Source organism: Triturus cristatus, chromosome 10, assembly GCF_964204655.1.
Source record: "Triturus cristatus chromosome 10, aTriCri1.1, whole genome shotgun sequence".
Taxonomy (NCBI): Eukaryota; Metazoa; Chordata; class Amphibia; order Caudata; family Salamandridae; genus Triturus; species Triturus cristatus.
The window spans coordinates 805,048,168-805,061,119 of NC_140593.1; positions in this window are offsets into that span (position 1 = coordinate 805,048,168).

Sequence of the window (12,952 nt, forward strand, 5' to 3'; positions counted from 1 at the left end):
GGAGACGTCGATGATGACCAAAGTCCACAGGCAAGCTGTCCCATGAAGGATGTCGAGTGCTGGGGCGTCGGTGTCCGGATTGGAGACCAACAAGCCTTGGCAACTGCAACCCACGAGTTAAAGTAAAGATACTTCCGTGTGGACCAGCAAAGTCCTGTGGACTCCCCCAAGTGATGGAGAGTGCACATCTGGAGCATCCAGGTAAGCCCTTTCAAAGTTTAAGTTCCCTTCTCAGGGACCCACAGGTTGACAGACCAGGGATCGCAAAGGGACCTCGAGAGGAAACACAAAACACCAGCCCACGGAATACTCGTGGAGTGTAGGCCAGTGATCTTCAGTGGAATGTGAATCCAATTGGACGCACACTGCTCATCCTACCAGCGTGTTACCCCAAGGCATTGTGGTCCATGAAGTCAGCATCAGCGAGTGCGCCTCTGCCAGGGTATTGAGAAAGAATCAAAGTCGCGTTGGCTATCCCTGGACACGTGTTTCGAGGTCATTACCTCTCATCAGCAGGGAATAGGCATGTGTGTCGGGTTGTTGCGTAGGCTGCCAAAAATTGTTCTCAGGTCCGGTACCGCTCGTGGCACGCAGGTGCGTAACCATGAGCTCGTCAGCCCCACTGGCTCAAGGGAGCCTGAATATAAACATGAATTCAATTGGTCGCACACTGCTCGTCCTACCAGTGTGTTACCCCAAGACATTGTGGTCCATGAAGTCAGCATCAGCGAGTGCGCCTCTGCCAGGGTATTGAGCAAGAATCAAAGTCGCGTTGGCCATCCCTGGACACGTGTTTCGAGGTCATTACCTCTCATCAGCAGGGAATAGGTGTGAGACCGGCCTCGAGGGGTGGGCCCTCCCGACCAGCAAGTTACCCTGCAACCACGCCGAACCTCGTTGATACAGCCTTCCGGCTCCCGTGGGCCAACATCCCGAGGGCCGACCAGATCCCCAACACGCATGCCCGGCCGAGTGAGAGCGAAACCCCCCCCAAACCAGACCGAGAGGTGCCGATCCTGTCACACCTCTGGTCTCTCCCCCGAGGTAGGTTTCGATTGACCACCAGGCCCCCGGGGAGCAGGCGCCTCGGCCGCTGGGTGTCTGGAGTCCCTCCCGGACCCACCTGAACAGATCAAAGGGCCGAGCGACAGGAAACCCCGACACATCGCCCCCCAGGCACCAGACCCCTCTACGCGAGGACTCCGGACTTCAAAGAGGAGGGGGAGTATAACAAGGGGTGCTGAAGGGACGAGAGCAGAGAAGACCTGGACTGACGAGAGCCTGCTGACCTGGTCGCGGCTCGATTGCTCCCCGAACCGAAGAATGCTACCCGAACTCTGAACCATCTGAGCCCTGCTGACGCTGTCGCGGCTCCCCGAACTCTGAACCATCTGAGCCCTGCTGACGCTGTCGCGGCTCCCCGAACTCCGAACCATCTGAGCCCTGCTGACGCTGTCGCGGCTCCCCGAACTCTGAACCATCTGAGCCCTGCTGACGCTGTCGCGGCTCCCCGAACTCTGAACCATCTGAGCCCTGCTGACGCCGTCGCGGCTCCCCGAACTACGAACCTCCGGTGCCTGCTGAGTGACTCGCGGCCCGCTCGTCCAAGAGAAACGGCAGAGATTGCCGAGAGAAGCAACATCCCCTCAGCTCGAGGATTGAGAGCTGTGCGCCGGATACCTCGCAGAGACACTGATTCAAAGACTGTCCCGCTACCCCTTTTCCCTCATCACGAGATCGCTGCCGCTTGTGGCATTAATTCGGCACCTGCCTGCCGGATCATAAAGATCCCTGACAACTACCGATAAAAGCATATTGTCTTACAACGAATTACTGTGTGGTGTCCCTCTATCCGAAGAGAGAGTAAGCGCAGCGTGTGCGATCCTAGGTACGAGACCCTTCCAGGAAGGGCCTCCCCGCTCTTGCTCGGCCTAACTCTGGGAAAGGTGGGCCTCCGGGTGGTCGGGAACGCATTCCGTAGCCTCCCCGGGGAACGCCTTCCAACATTTGGTGGCAGGCGACGGGATCCGAGCCAACACCTAGAGATCGTGCAGTAGACGGCTTACGCACTACCAAGAAGAAATGGAAGGAGAAACTTCCCTAGGTGCCGCAAGCACCAACCCGAGCACGACATTCCAAAAAGACCAGTTAGAATCTTATACGCACCGAGAACTGAAACAATTTTGCAAAGACTTTGGAATCGCTACCACCGGACTAAGCACGAAAGAGGACTTCCAGGGGGCATTAAAAACCTGGGTCGAGGCGGGAACTCCCCGGACACAAACAGAAGGAGAGCCTCCCAATGAACCACGAAGCACCCCGGGGAGGAACGGCGCCCCCGAGGGGGGCCTATCCCCAGAGGAACTAGCGGACCGTGAAAGAGGTCGCAACCACGAACTAGAACTAGCAAACTTAAAAATCGAAGGAGAGCTAAAACTGGCTGAAAAAAAGCTGGCGGTGGAACAGTTACGCCTACAAGGAGAACTCGAGGAAAAGAAACGACAAAGAGAACACGAAGAAAGAAAACTCCAACTAGAGCACGAACGTAGCCTAAAAGAGATGGAGCTCAAGGCTAAGAATGCGGAGGCCAGACCCTCGGAAACCCAACCCCTCTCCTCCACCGTGGAACCAAAGGTGCACATCCCCAAAGATGTGGTGAAAGAATACTATAAGAACCACGACATCCAGCAATGGTTCAAAGCCTACGAAGTCGCCATGACCTCTCACCGAGTCCCGCAGAAAGACTGCGGGGCTGGGCTGTGGGGCCGGTTCCTGAGCGAGGGGAGAGATACCCTGCTGGACCTGCCCTCCACGGTGATGAACTCCTACAGTCACATGAAAGAGGCCCTAGTAGCCAGATATGGGCTCACCCCTGAAATGTACCGGCAACGGTTTAGAGACTGCAAGAAGATACCCGGTACCACCTGGGTGGAGTACATGAACTTTTACAGCCGGGCCTTGGACGGATGGATCAAGGGCAGCAAGGTCTCCACCTTTGAGGAGCTGTTCGACCTAATCGCATGGGAACACTTGTCCGCTAATTGCTTTGTAGAGCTGCACCAGCACCTCCTGGACAGCAAACTCACAGACCCTCGGAAACTGGCCGTCGAGGCTGACCGGTGGGTAAACACCCGGGCCTCCCGGGGCCCCGTGGGAGACTACAGTTGCCACAGTCAGGGACCCCCCCGCCAGAGGGGCGGAGGGAATCAAGGCCGGCCAAGGGAACTCCCGGGGGGATCCCCGCTCAGCCCCCCCAGAGGACAACCTCCGCCCTTTCCAGCTCCACCTCCGGCCAGCACCGGGCCACCAGGGAGGCAGGGGCCCCGAGTGAGGATCACCTGTTTCCGCTGCCAACAGACCGGACACTATGCCAGCGACCCTCAATGTCCCATGTACCAGCGAACCGCCACAACAACCCCGCCGGCTCGACAAATGGCCTCCGTAGCCCTGGGGGAAGAGATGGAAGACTCCAAAGAATGGGAACCAGCCGCCATGGCCTTGGTCTCCCTAGGGGACCGGGAGATGGTCCCCGGAACGTTCCTGCCCACCAACACGAAGAAGTACCGACAGCAGGTAACGGTCAACGGTCACCGCGTCGAGGGCCTCCGGGACACGGGGGCGAGTGTCACGGCGGTTCATTGTCACCTGGTCTCCGAAGATCAGATCCTGCCCGGCGCCTTTTGTCCCGTCATATCATCAGACAATTCCGAGAGCCTCTGCCGGATGGCCCTAGTCCCCTTCGAATGGGGGGGAGTCACCGGCAAGTTAAAGGTGGCGGTCCGAACCTCCCAGCCCGTGGACTGCCTCCTGGGCAACGACCTTGAGAACTCCCCGTGGGGACAAGTGAAACGAAGAGCCCATCTCGAGATGATGGGCCTACCCGAATGGGTATGCGCCACCACGCGCTCGATGACTCTCAGAGTGCCTTCCTCCGAGGGGGGAGAAGCCCTGCCGCTAAGCACCGCCACCATCCCCGAGGTCCAGAATACGCCACCAGGGGCCAACGACCCCCTTCTGGACGAAACGACGGCTCCCGATGGAGGGTCCGTGCCTTCCGACCCCGAATCCCTGACCGAACTCTGGGACTTGCCAGAACTGGCCCAGTGGCACTGCGAAGGGGGCCCCTCCCGTGAAGAATTCTGCCAAGAATAATCCACCTGCCCATCCCTCATTGGACCCCGACAACAGGCCGAGGCCCAAGCAGCAGGCGACCGGACTGGCACCCACTGGGTATACTGGGAAAACGGCCTCCTGTACAGCGAACAGAAGTCGGCCGAGTTGGGATCGGCCCGAGTACTAGTGGTACCCCTGCGCTTCCGAAGTCTCCTCCTGGGCCTGGCCCATGATGTACCCCTGGCCGGACACTTAGGCCAAGATAAGACCTACCAACGACTCGTCACCCACTTCTATTGGCCCAAGATGCGAGCAAATGTGGAGGCCCACTGCAAGTCCTGCCCCACGTGCCAGGCCAGCGGAAAGAGTGGGGGCAAGCGCAAGGCTCCGCTACAACCCTTCCCAGTCGTCAGTACCCCTTTTGAGCGGGTAGGAATCGACATCGTGGGACCACTGGACCCCAAGACCGCCCAGGGCCACCGGTTCATCCTCGTCCTGGTGGATCATGCCACCCTTTACCCTGAAGCCATCCCTCTCCGCACCGTTACGGCCCCCGTGGTAGGCCGGGCCTTGATGGGGATCTTCTCCCGCGCGGGGTTCCCCCGCGAATTCGTGAGTGACCGGGGTACGAACGTTATCTCCCGATATATGAGGTCCCTCTGACAGCAGTGCGGAGTATCGTACAAGTTCACCACCCCGTACCACCCCCAAGGAAACGGCCTAGTCGAGCGCTTTAACAAAACACTGAAAGGAATGATCATGGGCCTCGAGGAACCCCTACGCCGGAGGTGGGACGTCCTCCTCCCATGCCTCCTGTTCGCCTACCGGGAGGTTCCACAAAAATCCCTGGGATTCATCCCATTCGAACTACTATATGGACACCCCGTCCGGGGACCCCTGAGCCTGGACAAGGAGGGTTGGGAAACGACTCCCCGGGGGACCCCTCCGGATGTGTCCCGATACATCTTGGCGCTCCGCAACCAGACCCGGAAATTCCGAGACCTCGCAGAAGCGAACCTCGAGGCTAGCCAGGAAGAGATGAAGCGCTGGTATGACCAGAATGCTACGCTGGTCGAGTTTCAGCCGGGCCAACAAGTCTGGGTCATGGCCCCGGTGAAACCCTGCGCCCTCCAAGATAAATGGACTGGACCCTTCAAGGTGGTCGAGCGGAAGAGCCAAGTCACCTATCTCGTCGATGTGCAGTCCCCGCCGAACCCCCTCCGGGTTCTCCACGTGAACCGCCTCAAACCCCACTTTGTACGGACAGAATTGAGTTTACTCCTGGCCACCGACGATGGGGCCGAAGAAGACACCGAGCCCCTTCCAGACCCCCTGGGGGCGAAAGAGACCGATGGTTCCGTGGAGGGGGTGAGACTATCAACCACCCTCACAACCCAACAGTCCGACGACTGCCGCCAGCTACTAAGGCAGTTCGCGGACCTCTTCTCCCTAACCCCTGGGGTCACCAACTGGTGTGTCCACGACGTGAACACCGGCGACAGCCCACCAGTGAGACACCGGGCCTACCGGGTCCCTGATCGGGTCCGAACCTGCATCCAGACCGAGGTGGCGAAGATGCTGGACCTCGGGGTGATTGAACCCTCCGACAGCCCCTGGGCCAGCCCGGTAGTCCTGGTTCTGAAAGCGGCTACCCCGGGTGTCGCCCCCGAGCTGAGGTTTTGCGTGGACTACCGAGGACTCAATGCGGTCACCCGAGCGGACGCTCACCTTATCCCCCGTGCCGACGAGCTCATTGACCGCCTCGGGGCCGCTCGCTACCTCAGCACCTTCGACCTGACTAGTGGATACTGGCAGATTGCCCTCACCGAGGGAGCCAAGGAGCCTGTCCGGACTAGAGGGGTTCAGCGCAGCATACCTCGACGATATAGCGATATTCAGCTCCTAATGGACCGAGCACCTCCAGCACCTCCGGCAAGTCCTGCTGGCTCTGCGCCGGGCCGGCCTCACCATCAAAGCCAGCAAATGTCAAGTTGGGCACGGCTCCGTAACCTATCTGGGGCACCAGGTGGGAAGTGGGCAGGTCGCCCCCCTCCAGCCGAAGATCGACGCCATCTTGTCCTGGGAACCCCCCACGACCCAAATGGAAGTCCGGGCCTTCCTGGGCCTCACCGGTTACTACCGGAGGTTTATTAAGAACTATGGCAGCATCGCAGGCCCCCTCACAGAACTAACCTCCAAAAAACACCCCAAGAAAGTACACTGGACTCCCTCCTGCCAGAAGGCGTTCGACACCCTCAAGGCCGCCATGTGCGTGGCTCCGGTGCTCAAAGCACCCGACTACGCCCAGGAGTTTGTGGTCCAGACGGACGCCTCGGAACACGGCATCGGGGCAGTCCTCTCCCAGTTCGACGACAAGGGCATAGATCGGCCCATAGCCTTCATCAGCCGAAGGTTGCTGCCCCGAGAACAGCGGTGGAGCACCATTGAGAGAGAGACCTTCGCAGTAGTCTGGGCCCTCAAAAAGCTACGGCCCTACCTGTTCAGAACACACTTCCGAGTACAAACGGATCACCGCCCCTTGCGGTGGTTGATGCAGATGCGAGGGGAAAACCCAAAGCTGCTACGCTGGTTCATCTCCCTCCAGGGGATGGATTTCACGGTGGAACATCGCCCCGGGACGGACCACGCCAACGCGGACGGCCTGTCCCGATTCTTCCGCTTCAGCGAGGAGAACCCCCAAGTGGATGGGTAGTTCTCCCTGCCTTTCAGCTGGGGGGGGCACGTGTGAGACCGGCCTCGTGGCGTGGGCCCTCCCGACCAGCTCAGGTCTGGTACCGCTCGTGGCACGCAGGTGCGTAACCATGAGCTCGTCAGCCCCACCGGCTCAAGGGAGCCTGAATATAAACATGACCTCGAAACACGTGTCCAGGGATGGCCAACGCGACTTTGATTCTTGCTCAATACCCTGGCAGAGGCGCACTCGTTGATGCTGACTTCATGGACCACAATGCCTTGGGGTAACACGCTGGTAGGACGAGCAGTGTGCGACCAATTGGATTAATGTTTATATTCAGGCTCCCTTGAGCCGGTGGGGCTGACGAGCTCATGGTTACGCACCTGCGTGCCACAAGCGGTACCGGACCTGAGAACAATTTTTGGCAGCCTACGCAGCAACCCCACACACATGCCTATTCCCTGCTGACGAGAGGTAATGACCTCGAAACACGTGTCCAGGGATGGCCAACGCGACTTTGATTCTTGCTCAATACCCTGGCAGAGGCACACTCGCTGATGCTGACTTCATGGACCACAATGCCTTGGGGTAACACGCTGGTAGGACGAGCAGTGTGCGACCAATTGGGTTCATGTTTATATTCAGGCTCCCTTGAGCCGGTGGGGCTGACGAGCTCATGGTAACGCACCTGCATGCCACGAGCGGTACCGGACCTGAGAACAATTTTTGGCAGTCTACGCAGCAACCCTACACACATGCCTATTCCCTGCTGACGAGAGGTAATGACCTCGAAACACGTGTCCAGGGATGGCCAACCCGACTTTGATTCTTGCTCAATACCCTGGCAGAGGCGCACTCGCTGATGCTGACTTGATGGACCACAATGCCTTGGGGTAACACACTGGTAGGACGAGCAATGTGCGACCAATTGGATTCATGTTTATATTCAGGCTCCCTTGAGCCGGTGGGGCTGACGAGCTCATGGTTACGCACCTGCGTGCCACGAGCGGTACCGGACCTGAGAACAATTTTTGGCAGCCTACGCAGCAACCCTACACACATGCCTATTCCCTGCTGACGAGAGGTAATGACCTCGAAACACGTGTCCAGGGATGGCCAACGCGACTTTGATTCTTGCTCAATACCCTGGCAGATGCACACTCGCTGATGCTGACTTCATGGACCACAATGCCTTGGGGTAACACGCTGGTAGGACGAGCAGTGTGCGACCAATTGGATTCATGTTTATATTCAGGCTCCCTTGAGCCGGTGGGGCTGACGAGCTCATGGTAACGCACCTGCATGCCACGAGCGGTACCGGACCTGAGAACAATTTTTGGCAGTCTACGCAGCAACCCTACACACATGCCTATTCCCTGCTGACGAGAGGTAATGACCTCGAAACACGTGTCCAGGGATGGCCAACCCGACTTTGATTCTTGCTCAATACCCTGGCAGAGGCGCACTCGCTGATGCTGACTTGATGGACCACAATGCCTTGGGGTAACACACTGGTAGGACGAGCAATGTGCGACCAATTGGATTCATGTTTATATTCAGGCTCCCTTGAGCCGGTGGGGCTGACGAGCTCATGGTTACGCACCTGCGTGCCACGAGCGGTACCGGACCTGAGAACAATTTTTGGCAGCCTACGCAGCAACCCTACACACATGCCTATTCCCTGCTGACGAGAGGTAATGACCTCGAAACACGTGTCCAGGGATGGCCAACGCGACTTTGATTCTTGCTCAATACCCTGGCAGAGTCGCACTCGCTGATGCTGACTTCATAGACCACAATGCCTTGGGATAACACGCTGGTAGGACGAGCAGTGTGCGACCAATTGGATTCATGTTTATATTCAGGCTCCCTTGAGCCGGTGGGGCTGACGAGCTCATGGTTACGCACCTGAATGCCCCGAGCGGTACCGGACCTGAGAACAATTTTTGGCAGCCTACGCAGCAACCCTACACACATGCCTATTCCCTGCTGACGAGAGGTAATGACCTCGAAACACGTGTCCAGGGATGGCCAACGCGACTTTGATTCTTGCTCAATACCCTGGCAGAGGCGCACTCGCTGATGCTGACTTCATGGACCACAATGCCTTGGGGTAACACGCTGGTAGGACGAGCAGTGTGCGACCAATTGGATTCATGTTTATATTCAGGCTCCTTTGAGCCGGTGGGGCTGACGAGCTCATGGTTACGCACCTGCGTGCCACGAGCGGTACCGGACCTGAGAACAATTTTTGGCAGCCTACGCAGCAACCCTACACACATGCCTATTCCCTGCTGACGAGAGGTAATGACCTCGAAACACGTGTCCAGGGATGGCCGACGCGACTTTGATTCTTGCTCAATACCCTGGCAGAGGCGCACTCGCTGATGCTGACTTCGTGGACCACAATGCCTTGGGGTAACACGCTGGTAGGACGAGCAGTGTGCGACCAATTGGATTCATGTTTATATTCAGGCTCCCTTGAGCCGGTGGGGCTGACGAGCTCATGGTTACGCACCTGAATGCCCCGAGCGGTACCGGACCTGAGAACAATTTTTGGCAGCCTACGCAGCAACCCTACACACATGCCTATTCCCTGCTGACGAGAGGTAATGACCTCGAAACACGTGTCCAGGGATGGCCAACGCGACTTTGATTCTTGCTCAATACCCTGGCAGAGGCGCACTCGCTGATGCTGACTTCATGGACCACAATGCCTTGGGGTAACACGCTGGTAGGACGAGCAGTGTGCGACCAATTGGATTCATGTTTATATTCAGGCTCCCTTGAGCCGGTGGGGCTGACGAGCTCATGGTTACGCACCTGCGTGCCACGAGCGGTACCGGACCTGAGAACAATTTTTGGCAGCCTACGCAGCAACCCTACACACATGCCTATTCCCTGCTGACGAGAGGTAATGACCTCGAAACACGTGTCCAGGGATGGCCGACGCGACTTTGATTCTTGCTCAATACCCTGGCAGAGGCGCACTCGCTGATGCTGACTTGATGGACCACAATGCCTTGGGGTAACACACTGGTAGGATGAGCAATGTGCGACCAATTGGATTCATGTTTATATTCAGGCTCCCTTGAGCCGGTGGGGCTGACGAGCTCATGGTTACGCACCTGCGTGCCACGAGCGGTACCAGACCTGAGAACAATTTTTGGCAGCCTACGCAGCAACCCTACACACATGCCTATTCCCTGCTGACGAGAGGTAATGACCTCGAAACACGTGTCCAGGGATGGCCAACGCGACTTTGATTCTTGCTCAATACCCTGGCAGATGCACACTCGCTGATGCTGACTTCATGGACCACAATGCCTTGGGGTAACACGCTGGTAGGACGAGCAGTGTGCGACCAATTGGATTCATGTTTATATTCAGGCTCCCTTGAGCCGGTGGGGCTGACGAGCTCATGGTAACGCACCTGCATGCCACGAGCGGTACCGGACCTGAGAACAATTTTTGGCAGTCTACGCAGCAACCCTACACACATGCCTATTCCCTGCTGACGAGAGGTAATGACCTCGAAACACGTGTCCAGGGATGGCCAACCCGACTTTGATTCTTGCTCAATACCCTGGCAGAGGCGCACTCGCTGATGCTGACTTGATGGACCACAATGCCTTGGGGTAACACACTGGTAGGACGAGCAATGTGCGACCAATTGGATTCATGTTTATATTCAGGCTCCCTTGAGCCGGTGGGGCTGACGAGCTCATGGTTACGCACCTGCGTGTCACGAGCGGTACCGGACCTGAGAACAATTTTTGGCAGCCTACGCAGCAACCCTACACACATGCCTATTCCCTGCTGACGAGAGGTAATGACCTCGAAACACGTGTCCAGGGATGGCCAACGCGACTTTGATTCTTGCTCAATACCCTGGCAGATGCACACTCGCTGATGCTGACTTCATGGACCACAATGCCTTGGGGTAACACGCTGGTAGGACGAGCAGTGTGCGACCAATTGGATTCATGTTTATATTCAGGCTCCCTTGAGCCGGTGGGGCTGACGAGCTCATGGTTACGCACCTGCGTGCCACGAGCGGTACCGGACCTGAGAACAATTTTTGGCAGCCTACGCAGCAACCCTACACACATGCCTATTCCCTGCTGACGAGAGGTAATGACCTCGAAACACGTGTCCAGGGATGGCCAACGCGACTTTGATTCTTGCTCAATACCCTGGCAGAGTCGCACTCGCTGATGCTGACTTCATAGACCACAATGCCTTGGGATAACACGCTGGTAGGACGAGCAGTGTGCGACCAATTGGATTCATGTTTATATTCAGGCTCCCTTGAGCCGGTGGGGCTGACGAGCTCATGGTTACGCACCTGAATGCCCCGAGCGGTACCGGACCTGAGAACAATTTTTGGCAGCCTACGCAGCAACCCTACACACATGCCTATTCCCTGCTGACGAGAGGTAATGACCTCGAAACACGTGTCCAGGGATGGCCAACGCGACTTTGATTCTTGCTCAATACCCTGGCAGAGGCGCACTCGCTGATGCTGACTTCATGGACCACAATGCCTTGGGGTAACACGCTGGTAGGACGAGCAGTGTGCGACCAATTGGATTCATGTTTATATTCAGGCTCCCTTGAGCCGGTGGGGCTGACGAGCTCATGGTTACGCACCTGCGTGCCACGAGCGGTACCGGACCTGAGAACAATTTTTGGCAGCCTACGCAGCAACCCTACACACATGCCTATTCCCTGCTGACGAGAGGTAATGACCTCGAAACACGTGTCCAGGGATGGCCGACGCGACTTTGATTCTTGCTCAATACCCTGGCAGAGGCGCACTCGCTGATGCTGACTTCGTGGACCACAATGCCTTGGGGTAACACGCTGGTAGGACGAGCAGTGTGCGATCAATTGGATTCATGTTTATATTCAGGCTCGCTTGAGCCGTTGGGGCTGACGAGCTCATGGTTACGCACCTGCGTGCCACGAGCGGTACCGGACCTGCGAACAATTTTTGGCAGCCTACGCAGCAACCCTACACACATGCCTATTCCCTGCTGACGAGAGGTAATGACCTCGAAACACTTATCCAGGGATGGCCAACACGACTTTGATTCTTGCTCAATACCCTGGCAGAGGCACACTCGCTGATGCTGACTTCATGGACCACAATGCCTTGGGGTAACACGCTGGTAGGACGAGCAGTGTGCGACCAATTGGATTCATGTTTATATTCAGGCTCCCTCGAGCCGGTGGGGCTGACGAGCTCATGGTTACGCACCTGCGTGCCACGATCGGTACCGGACCTGAGAACAATTTTTGGCAGCCTACGCAGCAACCCTACACACATGCCTATTCCCTGCTGACGAGAGGTAATGACCTCGAAACACGTGTCCAGGGATGGCCAACACGACTTTGATTCTTGCTCAATACCCTGGCAGAGGCGCACTCGCTGATGCTGACTTCATGGACCACAATGCCTTGGGGTAACATGCTGGTAGGACGAGCAGTGTGCGACCAATTGGATTCATGTTTATATTCAGGCTCCCTTGAGCCGGTGGGGCTGATGAGCTCATGGTTACGCACCTGCATGTCACGAGCGGTACCGGACCTGAGAACAATTTTTGGCAGCCTACGCAGCAACCCTACACACATGCCTATTCCCTGCTGACGAGAGGTAATGACCTCGAAACACGTGTCCAGGGATGGCCAACGCGACTTTGATTCTTGCTCAATACCCTGGCAGAGGCACACTCGCTGATGCTGACTTCATGGACCACAATGCCTTGGGGTAACACGCTGGTAGGACGAGCAGTGTGCGACCAATTGGATTCATGTTTATATTCTGGCTCCCTTGAGCCAGTGGGGTTGACGAGCTCATGGTTACGCACCTGCGTGCCACGAGCGGTACCGGACCTGAGAACAATTTTTGTCAGCCTACGCAGCAACCCTACACACATGCCTATTCCTTGCTGATGAGAGGTAATGACCTCGAAACACGTGTTCAGGGATCGCCAACGCGACTTTGATTCTTGCTCAATACCCTGGCAGAGGCGCACTCGCTGATGCTGACTTCATGGACCACAATGCCTTGGGGTAACACGCTGGTAGGACGAGCAGTGTGCGACCAATTGGATTCATGTTTATATTCAAGCTCCCTTG